This window comes from Dipodomys ordii, unplaced genomic scaffold (genome assembly GCF_000151885.1).
Source record: "Dipodomys ordii isolate 6190 unplaced genomic scaffold, Dord_2.0 Scaffold65, whole genome shotgun sequence".
Classification (NCBI taxonomy): Eukaryota; Metazoa; Chordata; class Mammalia; order Rodentia; family Heteromyidae; genus Dipodomys; species Dipodomys ordii.
In genome coordinates, this window is record NW_012267281.1 from 11,912,203 (window position 1) to 11,925,931 (window position 13,729).

The window sequence follows — 13,729 nt, forward strand, 5'->3', positions numbered from 1 at the left end:
TCCTGGAAGCGCACGCGGCTCGCAGGCTGCCCGCCCGCCCGCGCGGATCTCCGGGACTCGACGGAGGCGCGCCGTGGCGGAGGCCGGCGGCTCCTGACTTTTGCCTTGTCCTGGGTGGGCCACGTGGGTCGTGAGGGGGGCCTGCGTGTGACCCCCCCCGGCGGAGAGCCAGTCCCGTGACTGAGTTCCGACGTGGAAACCACCTCACCCCGTCCGGAGATGCTGGTCGAACCACCCCCACCCCGGAATAAGTGCCTTCCCACCCGGAACGGTGGCGAGGGGGCGCACCCGGAGGCGCCCGCGGCCGCCGCGGTACCTGAGCCTCCTCCCCGGCCGGGCGGCGCGGGGCGGGCGCGGGAGGAGGTGGGGTGTGTGTGTGGGGAGGGGGGGACGATCGCTCCTGGCTCGCCCCTGGAAACGACCTCGTAAACAACCGCAGAGCCCAGCCGAGCAGCCCCCACCCCTGCACCGCCTGCTGCACGCTGCGGTTCAGGAAATTCCAGTATTCTCAGAAAACGGTATTCAAGAGAACTGAGGATTCAGAACCTTTCACGGAGAGCAGCAGTTCACAACTGGCTTCTCGCAATCCACTGAAGTAGTCATTACAAAGTACGCGACACCAGTTCGTGAATTTTTTTTCTCAAAATAAGACAACTGATAACACAGACAAGATGGTGTGTAAAAAAGGTATTGCCCGAAGATACCTGGAGTGTGCAAACCTGTAGATTTTTGACACTGCACTTTTTGACAGCATTGCCATTTCCTAGCTTCTTGAGCCATTTCATCAAACTTACTCAAATTTATCATTTGTCATGCTAGAGATGACCTGAAAAGCAATGTGTTATTAGAGTCTTGTTCTAGGTACTTCTTCCTTTCTACACCAAAATACGTGCTAAACCTGAAATGGTACAGTAGTTGAACATCTCTGTACCAACACACATTTATGAACTTTGCCAAGGTGAGAAGAGATGGTTAATATCATTAAAAGTCTCATGTACTTTTTGTTTGGCGCTGCTAAACTTACCTTTACATTTTAGTCTTCTGCTTTAAAATAGAATGGTTGGGGTGGAGGCTTTTAAGTTCATCACATTCTGTGAATCATGGGAAATCCCAGCTATAGACAAGGTTTCTGGGAAAAAAGGAATTTATCTCATGGTTAACTTTCCAATTAAAATCAACCTTAAAGTACTTGCAGTTTTAGCAAGGTGTTTTTAGATAACTAGCAATACCACTCAATACAGAAGGGATTTATTTCTTAACAAATAACTTTTTTTTTTACAGTAATCACTATTTTGGGAGATGTAATTTCATCTAAACTTACTGACTTGGAAACCCCAGAAAGTTTCAGAATTAGTAGGCATTTTAATGGGTTCATTTATATTTGCTTTCAAAATTAACAAAACATTTTAATTAAAATTAGAAAAGTTGAAAACTTTCAATCTCAGTGAAGTTGTAGCTGAGCCAACTCTATATAGGTATGACAGCTATGTACATATTTATGTGCCTATGTAAAATATATTGAAATTTCTAATAATTAGAAATTCTTTTCAGTTTCAGAGATCTTCCTGAAGATAACTAGGTAGATTTTAAAACTAAAGGAAAATTTTGTGACTATGACTTGGAAGTCACAAAAATGTCTGCACTGCTATCAAATGGCTTCTACAAGCAAAGAATACATAAATAAAGCTCTGAAATGTCAAAGTAGACACACAGCCTTCTCAAGTCAGCTAAAACAGTTAAGTTTTACACAATCCAGAACTATTGAGATAAAATGCAAAGTTCAACTCATCTTCAAATCATCTTCACATGATATATGCCAACGTGTAACTAGATGCCTGTGTTTTTCCTTTTGCACTCAAGTGTTTCAGAGTCTCATAGACAGATATTATAAATTGAGGTCATCTGAAGCGTTCTTGTACTTATTCATAACAATGCGATTTTTATTTCATGCTTTATGTTGTCAATATCAGTTGACTTGATTCTGTTGAGGTTCTGAATGATAAGATTAGTAAAAGTGTTCTTTTTTAGTGTGAATGTAGAATTTCAAGAAACAAATAAGATGATTATCACACTTATGTAGGAATGATTTATATCACTTAGGAATGATACTAGAATCTAAGATTTAGATTAGAATCCTCATTCTCATTTTATTTACATAAATGTACATATGTAAATAACATGAATATAATTCATAGTCTATACATTTGCTACAGTAATTTTGTATATTCTTTTGTATTTTGGCAAATTATTGTTTTTTTATTATAGATGCCTATACCAAAGTTATTTTCTTGTATTTGAATGGGAATGGGGAACAATTTTGAGTACCACTCTAAATTTTAAAAATTTAAATGTTTTGGACATTTGTTTGCTAATGTAGCAGACTGCCCAATGACACAAACTGAATGGTGAATCATAGTAGTGAATCTTACACTTTGTATTTGTAAATGTCTGACGACGCATAATCACACTAATTATGTTTCAGATTTATTATATACAAGAATGTTAAACTGAATTTTTAAGTGCCTGCTGTTCTCTTACACTAGTCGAACTTATGACAAGGAATTTGAGAGCAAATGCTTATGAAAACTTCAAGAACTACAGAGTATTAATAATTGCCAAGTATTTTTCACAAGTAAGCAGAAAGATTCATATCTGCTGGAAGCTTTTATTTACTATTTACATTGTCTAATCAAATAATTTCTCCAATAAATAATTTAGAACAATTACATTTTGCATATATGTTATTTGATAATTATGATTACTATGAATGTATTGGTTATTCCAAGACATCATTAAGGGTAATAAATTTATAGTGAACACAAAGACTATCATACTTTGATCATTTAACTTTATAATTACATATATGATTTGAGAATTAAGAAATTAGAAATTTCATAAGGAAACATAAACACATGTAGTTTTGAAAAAATGATTGGCAATCTCATTACTTTTTCCTTCCTTCCTTCCTTCCTTCCTTCCTTCCTTCCTTCCTTCCTTCCTTCCTTCCTCCCTCCCTCCCTCCCTCCCTTCCTTCTTCCCTCTCTTTCTCCCTTCTCCCTCTCTCTTTCCCTTCCTTCTTTTTTAATGTATCTTTGAAATTGTCACTATGTGGCCCTAGGTAGAAGTAACTGATGATTATTTTTATTAAGAAAATCAGTCATACTGAAAAAGATTTATCCCAATAAAAAGACAACCACAACTTTAAAGAAGTTGGTATGCATAAATGTCAATATTTGTAAAACTGTACAACTTTTACATACTTTTATACTTTGAAACAATTAAAATGTATCAGTAGAGTGCATTATATAGTAAAAATCTTTCACTGGCTTTCTGTATAGTTTTGCTATAGTTTTTCTTGTTTTAAATTCTTAATCTTATATTAATGTTTTTCAACTATGCAATCACCCAAGGAACCATTGAAACATGCAAGTGGCCAGCCCAAAGAACTTGTACACATTCTAACTTAGTTAGAAGTGGTTCCAAAATTGTTTTTAAAAAATTTCAGGTCATACTTATGTGAAATCAGGACTGACAAGCTTTGGTACTTAGTTAATTGCATTAGATTAAAAGGTGTAAACAATTTATTAACTTATGTTGTTTAATCTTGATAGGTGGCTGTGCCTATGTGTATGTCTAAGTCATGTGTGTATTGTGATGCATACCTAGAAGCAAGGAGAACCCAGAACGTTCCTCACATTGCATCAAGGATTCTAGGGATAAAGTTAAGAGAAAAAAAGACAAAGCTTCAGAGACAATTTTGAAAAACAACTTTAGTTTTGAAGCCACACTAGTGACTTTAAATTGCTGTTCTCTATGTTTGCTATCTGGACTTGCTGTTTAATTTAACAAAGAAATCTATCATGCAATATCATTCCTCACATGAACTGTGGTTGGAAAAAAATTGTAGGTACTTATTTGATAGAATGAGTCTTTTGTAAATTTTTAAAACAACAAAAGAGAGCAAGAAGAGTCTGGAGTTAAAAGATATTACCAAGTACGTTTAATTATATTCAGTTATTTAATAAGTTTCTTAGGTTTTCTTTACAACCATGCTTTCAAATATGGAAACTAACCCCAATTTATATCAGAGGAAATAAATTGATTCAAGTTGTCATCTACATGAATTATGCTAGCTAATATTGCAGAAATAACTTAACAATAATTTAATTTTCAAAATAACAGATTTCACAGTTTAACTATTTTTAAAAATCACAATTCTGTGCTTATTTTCACCCTGAAGTCAAACATTTTTATATATATCAACGCAGTGAAAGTTTTATTTAATGTAAAGTTAGTATTGGTGTCTTTGATAATTTGCCTTTTCTGGGGCATTTTAAATGATGAGTAAAAAAAATGTGTTCAGATGAAATATTTTTAACAGTTCATTTGCTAGACTTTTAAAAGATAATCTGATACAATTATATAAATTAAAAAACAATGTATACATGAGTCTTCCAATAATTAAGGAATACATTTTTGGTAAATCCTACCAACAGTGCACTCTAATTTTACCAAATACCAGTTAAGCCTTTTTCCTATGCAGTTAGTGAATTCCATTTGACAGGTTATTTTTCATGTGCCAATGTTCAAAACAGCTGTAGTTAAAATAATTGTAAAAGTTTGGTCAGGCAAACCCAAAACTGACCTGGAACACATAGTGACATTTATTTTAATTTCCAAACTGATAAAATTGGACTAATTAACATCACAAGTTAATGTCAATTGAGACTATTAGAGATTATACAGTGTGATTTTTTTTTTGGACACATCCAAGTGTCCAAAATCACCTTGATTTGAGATACTAGTATGGAACCTATGGTTTCCAGCTAACGAGGCACACCCTTTGCCACTTTAGCCACTTCCTCCAGCCATTTTTATTTTGTTATTCTTTTTTTCTCCTCTATCCTGATTTTGAGATAGGGTTTCCTTAACTTTGATCAGGCAGGCCAGGAACTTGCAGACCTACTGCCTCTGTCTCCCTAGTAGCTGAGAGGTGTAGGTGTGTGTCATCACACCTGGTGTGAATTATTTATTCTCTGAGAATGTATGCCTCTGTCATTGTTTTTGGTAGGAAGAGAAGCTATAGAGACACATTTGTTTAAAGGAATTTTTTTAATTATATGAAAATAAATGTAAAAGCAGGTAAAATCGAAAAGAGGTATTAGATGTAGCTACCCATACTTCAACTGGCCAGCGTTAACATTTGCTTTAAAAATATTTAGATTAGATAGTTTGCTGTTCTTCTCTGGTGGGGAATTCATGGTAGCTAACTAAAGCTTCTAGCAGAACTAATCCTATAGAGTATTTAAAGCCAAGACAAGATAAGAAAGGATGAGGAATGTGGAAGTTCAGGAGTTATAAATACCGAAGCAGGATATTAAAACCAGGGGGAAAATGTAACTCAAAAGATGGACCATGTAAGGATAAAAATCCTAAGAAGGTGAATGTTGAGAAGGTTCTGTATTTGAATCTAATCTAATACTACATGATTGCAAAGAAAATAATCATCAGCAGACACAAATTAGTTTCATTTGTATACTTCCTTATTTATATATTATTTCTCAATTTCAACACTATTGTTGTGGCCAGGAATAGTAGCAACAATCGCAACCAGGAGAAAGGAAGAATTCAGTAAAAACCTGGGGAAAATAGAAAACAGGGATTAATGAGGCACAAACAGGACAGTGTGAGTAAGTAACTTATCTGTTACTAGTGTTTGTATGTTCTCTAATGATCATATGGATGAAGTGGTATGAATTACAGTGAAGGACTGAATGCACAAATCAGTTACAGATAAAGAAATGACTAATGCTTATCAGTCATAAGAACTGGCTTTTATGATATCAAATATTTAAGAAAAGGGGCTGGGAATGTGGCTTTGCAGTACAGTGCTTGCCTAGCATGCAGATAGCCCTGGGTTTAATCCCTCAGTAGCACATAAACAGAAAAAGCTGGAAGTGGTGCTGTAGCTCAAGTGATAGAGTGCTAGCCTTGAGCAAAAAGAAGCTCAGAGAGAACTCAGGCCCTGAATTCAAGCCCCAGGATCAGAAAAAAAATAATAAATAAGAAAAGAGTATCCTCTAACATTAGCCAAGAGAGTTCTCCTTTTCAGTATACATTTAAGCGATAACTAATATCTTACACTACTCAGGGCTGTGCTGTGGAAATCTTTTTTGAACATAAACTATTGCAGCTGGTTATTTCAATATTTAGTGTTCAAGAGAGACAAGTGCCTAATATTGACAAATTTATTAGCTGTTTTGATGTCTAATGTATGTTTACTACAATGAGAGCTTCAGAGTATATGCTCAAATGTCATTGGATTACTCAAGTGGACATGACGATTGTATCTGCAGCATCGTGACTACAGTGTGAGATACTTCAAGACATAGTTCATAAGTCTTGTAAAGTATCTGAACAAGGTGACAGTTTTTGTTGATTTTATTTTCAGTAGTGTGCTGTTCGTAGTGTGAGCAGGGGAGTCCAGAATGAAGAGATGGTGGAGATTCTCATAGTAGATTACCTGTTCAGACTATCTGGATTGAAACCAATGGATGGAAAACTGATAATGGCCAGAGGTAGAGCATAAATTCACAAGGTTAGAGAGACAATTTATGCAGGTGAAACTGATCATGGTTAATGAAATCAATGTGAAGTGTGGAATCAGCTACTAGTGTCATGAGTGGGACTTAGGAAATACATTTTATGTGTGATGACTCAGTGATTACCAAAATATTCCTGGTGGGACACTCCCAGATGCAAATCCTCTGTATAAAAATCATTGTCATTGCTTTCCCCTATTGAATACAAGTCACTAAGTCATTCTGATATCAGTTACTTTTTACCCCAGGTGTGCAAATGGGAACATTCAGCCATGAGCTTATTGTAGCTTGATAGATCACATTTCAAGGGGATATAAATCCAAATTTTCTCACAAGCCAAAATTACTGTGAGATAAGAATGGTTCTTTACCAACTTGACTGGAATTTTGAAAGAACTAACAAATTACAGATGATACACCCTCCTTGACCAATTGAATGTTTAAGGCTAGGTCCTCTAATTTGGGAAACATATAACTAATAATGATAACCACATACTATTTACATACATGAGAATATAATAAATGTAAAGATTTAGAACAGTTCTCTACATTTCTCAGACAAAAAATGCATGCTGTCTCTTGTGGAACAGTGAAAAACAGGTGAGAATTGCAAAAGAAAAAAATGTCAATGCAAAACAACACTGTCTGGTAAAATTGTCCCAACTAGGAATATATTAAATTGTTTCATTTTTCAGATATTATACTGAGCATTGGCAGTCAAAGAAGAATAAATAAGCAAAACTACATCTAAAAGAATGATAAGAAACTAAGAGTGTGTGGACTGTATTCAAAGAATCCTCTTCTTTGATCTACTCAGGCATGGTTAAAAATGACACTTTGCAAAAACTTTATAGGTATATTATTACATTTGATACATTTTTGGATCACATTCTAACAATACCAACCAAACTACATTAAAAGATTTCAAGCTGCAAAACATTTACAGTTTTTTTTTTCATTTTCACTTTCACTTGTTAGAAATATCCTGTGTTTTGGTGACCTGAACACTGCCACACAAGGAGAAAGAATATTGTTAATTTTATATGGGAGAGATAGCATTAGAAATTAGCATGAATGTAAAGACTTCCATGCTAACATTTCCAGGGCACAAAACTTGCCTTCAGTGAATCTTTGGAAGACATAATAGAAATGTATTCATTTAAAAAAATCTAATTTTCTTCAGTTCCAAAGAGATTCGATAAATCACAAAGTTGCTATTGTTCTGATTGCTAGAAGAAATAGAAGGCAGAATTATTCTCACATTGTCTTTTCTAGGCAATAGATAGATTAAGTAACATAGATTAAGTAACATCTTTCAACTTTTCTCCAATTCTTTGGTATCTTTAAATCTTTTCAGCTGCTCAATTCCATAGTTGGCATTTCCATAGCTACCTGGTTAAATTAGAAACAATATACACTGGTGTTTAAGGACAGGAATTTTGAGCCTTAGAAATCCAACACAACATGTCTACAGGATCACACTGGTTTGAAATGATGGACAGCCTTTGATTTCTCAATGTCCTCATCTCTAGACTCAGAACATGAAAAATAACTTTTATCAGTTTGGATTTAAGAATCAGATTAGCTAATATATGTAAAATGGTTAAAGATAGCATACAGGACTAAATGAATATTAACCATTATTAATTAAAAAACCTATTATGAAAAGTTTCTTTGCCAACATTTAGGTTCTTTTCATTGTTGAGAAGTAAATTAATCACACACATACACATAAACACATATCTACAGTTTCAAAGATTTCATTTTATTTTATTTTTTTTGTTCACAAATAAAAAAATAAAATAAAAAAGATTTCATTTTAAAGAGTATATTATAATTGTAGAATATGTAGAAATTTATTTCACTATGTAATCTGTTTGACTCAAGATACTGAAGTATCTTCGTACATAGACTAATGTCTACATAGCTATGTACAACAGATGTAGTACTGGGCCGGTTGTGTGTTTATGAAATAAGATGAGCAATGTATATGATCTTAGTTATACATTATTACATAGGGAAGCAGAACTTTTTTTTTCCTCCTGAAGCCCCCCCAACCCACCCAGTATAGAATTATGAGAATGGTAACTAAGCTTCAAAATCACCTCTAGATGGGTACATTTGCTCTGGATAGAATTTGGTATTATTGTACTTTGGAGCATAATAGCACCAGTTTTGTTTTGTTTCCTTTGGCCAAATCTAATAGTTCAATAATGAATGAGTAAATGAATGAATTCATTTATCCATTCAACAAGTAATCCTTGAGAGGACACAGACAGAGTTGTGTAACACAGACAGCTTGTTTTCAAGGAGAAATATCCATGGGATGGACATGTATGCTGGCATTGTATGGGAAGAGAGCCAGCACAATGTCTTCTAGTGAGAAGATAGCTGGTACAGGATTTCTTTGTATGCTCCTATACATTCTAAAACAAATATACCGAAAATAAATCTTCACCGATCTGTCTGTATCACTCAGTGTTGTTTATAAAAATAACTGAGGTTGAAAGAGCTGCCAGCATTTGCCCATGGATGAGTGAGGGAAGCCACAAACAGGACAGGGAGTGCAAATTTCGTTCCATACTTCTTTAAGAGCTCTGTCTCATCCATGTATCTCTCGAGGCTCTTTCACCGGATTTGTCTCTGAATCTCTAAGGCCAAATGCTATTTTTTTTCTTATTCTTGGTAGAAGATATTCAAAACCATAAATCTTCCTCAAATCGTTTTCCTTGTTCTTCTTTTTTCAAGGTACCTCATATTTAAAATTTAATTTACTCTGATTATGGCTATTATTTATTTTTTGTTTGTCTGTTCAAATACAGTTTCCAAGGGCAGCCATCTTTTTGTAGATCTCTTACCATCATGTTCTCATTCTTTGATCCTTTTAATTACAATTTTGTTTTACTGTTAAGTCATTTATTCCCAGTCTCCTCAAGACCTTTTACACTATCTTCTCTCTTAGCCAATACAAAGCGTGTAAGAGTAAAAATTAAAAACATAATAGAAAAGAGAAACTCTTAACTGTTTTTAGTTAAATCTTCTATTCTGAGATTCATGCATGTGCATGAAAGGAAAAAGAAACCCTAAATTATTTCCAAGATCCTAACCTCCTTCTGGGAGATGCTAATTTACTATTACTCACAGTGCTACAAATAAAATGGAAACACCTCAGTTAATTGTCAAAATTACATACTGTGATGCTCCTATTGGCCATGACTCTGATTTTCCAAGAGAAATCTAATTGTACAATGAAACAAGCAGAGACAAGGACAACTCTGATAGGATGTAGGAATCTGGATCAATGGTGCTCCTTAGCTATGTCTCTTTGTATTAGTTGACTCTCTAATTAAATATATTTAGAAATATATTGCATTTTTTTAACCATCCAGAGGCCTTTAATAATGAACTGTGTGTATAATCAGCTATCTTTGCAAATCTTCCTTGCAGACCATTAGAAAACAGGCCATCAACCACAGTGTCAATACTTTTTAAAAGAAGCTTTAGAAAATGCCAATTTTATAATTACCTTTAGTGGTTTACATGGAGGGAAACATATAATCTTTCTCTGAAGTGTCAAAACTGTAGAAAACAAGACAGTTCAGAAGTATACTTTGGCCTAATTATTAGGACTAAAGCTGAAATCTTTGCTTGGAACATACCACAAAGCTATTTCTACCAATATAGAAACAGGATGAATTCAGGAGTTACATTTAAAACTAAAAAAAAAAAGCAAAACGAAAACTAAACCAAAACCACTGTCATTTTATTTCAACACAGAAACGCAATAATATATATACATGTATATTTACATACTTGTTAAGTTGTAAATTTCTGATAGACAAATGGCAGGTTTTTTTTAAATAAATCATGATTGGATAGGTGTGGACTTGAGCTACTTCTGAAATAATTTAAGATCCAAAAGGTGCTTTTGAAAACAATCTACTTTGAAAAGTTAATGATGACACACTTATAAAGTGATACTGTTTCACTAGTCTAAATATGCAAAGTCATTTTTTTAGATTAAAAGTACAGCTTATATCATTTGAAAACCAAGGAAGAAAACTCTAGAAATGAATGAGAATTACTATATAAACAGAGTAAGCTATGTTGTATGCTCTCTTAACCTAGATTTTATCTCCAGCATAACAACGATTCTACTGTAGCATGCCACACAGTGACATGGCATAAGAATCATTTCCTCTCCTAGATTTATGGAGTTTGGGGAAGAGGTGGGGAAAGGAAGGGTTTCAGGCAAACTAACTTTGGGAGAAACACGGTGCCAGTGGCTTGTGAGTTATAGCTGTCTAGATGCCTGTTAATAAGGGTGGGACTCTAGCTGGTCTATGAGAATAACCTCATTCAAAAGATCTAAAATGGGATCGCTACTCTGCTAGGACTTTTATTCATAAATATATATTATATGTAATCTATATGTATGTGAGGTAAGCTATTTTCCCATCAGAAACTTACGCTTTAATATGCATGCAAACAAAAATATATGCATACACAGACATATGCCACTCACACATACAACACATATGCAGATCAAAAGTGTATCCCATATGATTAGAAAAGCAAAGGAAGAAAAGTAGAAAAGTGTGAGAATTACACAGAGAGGACAGAACAGAATGGAAAATGAGAGGCAACAAGAGATACAGACATAGAGATAACAATTTCTTGCAGGAAAATAATTTTTGAGTTCAACATGTAGCTTTTAAATTTGTCCTGCGTCCTTATTGTATTCCTTATTCCATATATGTGGTGCACAGAATTACCTTTACTGATTACAATGATCCAGCAAACTCTAAAACCAGCAAACTCTAAAATACTAGTTTTTTTGTTTTTTTTTCCTTTTCTTCTTATTCTTTTCTTTTTTGTTGGTGGTGGGGCCTGAACTCTGGGCCTGGGTGCTGTCCTTCAGCTCTTCAACTTAAGGCTAGCTCTCTACCACTTGAGCAATAGCACCATTTCTGGCTTTTTCTGCTTGTGTGATGCTAAGGAATGGAATCCAAGGCCTCATGCATGCAAGGCAAGCACTCTACCCCTCAGCCACCTTCCCAGCCCAAGTTTTTTTTATTTATTTTTGTTTTTTTTAAAGACTGAAAGTTAGAGACATTGACATCGTCTCACAACTCCTAAGACTTCCATAGAATCTGCTAAAACTGCTACCGTTAACCACATGGTTTCTGGTGAAGGGTTATCTCCATTAAAGTGCTGCTAAAATTTATGTTAATAAAGTACCACAAAAACTCATGAGCATATTTTACATCTTCAAGTTTTTAAGCTCATTAAAGCATTTATGTCAATTTATCTTCATAGCTAAAAAACAGAAACTAAGGGCTGAAACATGACAAAAATTTTGATATCAGTATCTTTGTGAAGAATTTTGATAATCAAAAATTAAGGTCACCTTACTAGCTAGAAAGCTGTTTAATGGATTTATTATGAAATTGAAAGAAAGAGAAAAGTAACTTCTGAAAGTTAGACATATGAAGGGCAAGTTGGAGGAGCCAAAATTTGTCTACATAAGGTTTACCTCTTGCTAACTCCAGATCTATTAATATTCTCATATTATTTGCTAATACTCTTTGAAAACTTTTTAAACACTCTTTGCTAGTATTTTTGAAAGAAGCTAGTATTAGAAGATTCATTTAGAGTATGATGTAACTCTTAATGAGTGATGTATTCTGATTTAAAAAATTATAATCAGTGAAACTGTTCTTGAACAAGCCTTAGTCCCAATCAGAGAAATTGCAAAATAAAATGCACAATATATGTTGCATATTAACATTTATAAAATATATAATGCTAACTTTAATTAGAGTACAGTTTAGGCAATTTGCATTTCTCTTGATATCGCACCATTTTGCACCATTTGTTAACTTACATTTCATGTTTTTATGAAACCTGATTCAAAGTAGGCAATATAAAACATTGATTATTCTAGCACTTAATGAAGTTCTTGCTAATATCTAAGACCTGTAGGAAGTTAGCATAACTTAGACCTATAAAATAATAGATCAATTCCTTATTTTGTTTCCTAAGATCAGGGTCACTTTGTCAGATTTGATATATCTCAAGTTGTAGGGAAGAAAATGCAAATGTTCAGGAAGGGTGGGGTGTGTAATACATACACTCTGGTCCACAACAATGTCTCCTACTCTGGTCTCTCAACAAAAAAGAAAAAAAGACAATTTAATTATTAAAATCCTAATTGTATTTCATGCTAAGAAATCTTACTTATTCTTAAGCATATTATTCCTTTATTTTAAAATTGCCTATTGAAAAGATTATAGAAGCATTTACAAAATATACTTAATAGATGAAAGAAAAGTTTCTATAAAAGAGAACTCTATTTGAAGTCTTAGCTCCATTTTATGGATGCATCAATTGGGCAAAGAGAAGTTGATTTTTATGAGATCACACAGATTGTAAGTTGTGGAGCCAATATTAAGTCTCAGGCAGTCATTCTACAGAGTCTGTGCTCCTGTTCTTTATTCTTACAAAAAATGTGGTTGTTGGGGCCAGCATGTTCTTGCCTTTACCTAATTGTGTTTAGTGAGTAATGTTTTTACTAATAGGCATAAAAGCAGGTGCTTTTGTAACCCTGGGTGATCACCTTAGGTATGTAGACTGACCAGGGCAAGCCAGTTAGCACAACTTCTGAAATTGCCATTCCAGTAGTGGGTAACCAGTAGTGTTCCTTTTCTTTTTTTTTTTTGTCAGTCATGGGGCCTGAACTCTGGGTCTGGGCACTATCCCTGAGCTCTTCAACTCAAGGCTAGCGTTCTACCACTTGGGCCAGCAGCGACACTTCCAGCTTTTTCTGTGTATGTGGTAATGAGGAATCAAACCCCGGGCTTCATGCATACTAGGCAAGTATTCTACCACTAGGCCACATTCCCAGCCCTCTCCTCCTTTCCTCTTCTTTTTTCTTCTTCTTCCTCTTCCTCCTTCTTCTCCTCCTCCTCCTCCCCCTCCTCCTTCTCCTCCTCTTCTTCTTCCTCTTCTTCTTCTTTCTTCTTCTTCTCCTTCTTCTTCTTTTTCTTCTTCTTCTTCTTCTTCTTCTTCTTCTTCTTCTTCTTCTTCTTCTTCTTCTTCTTCTTCTTCTTCTTCTTCTTCTTCTTC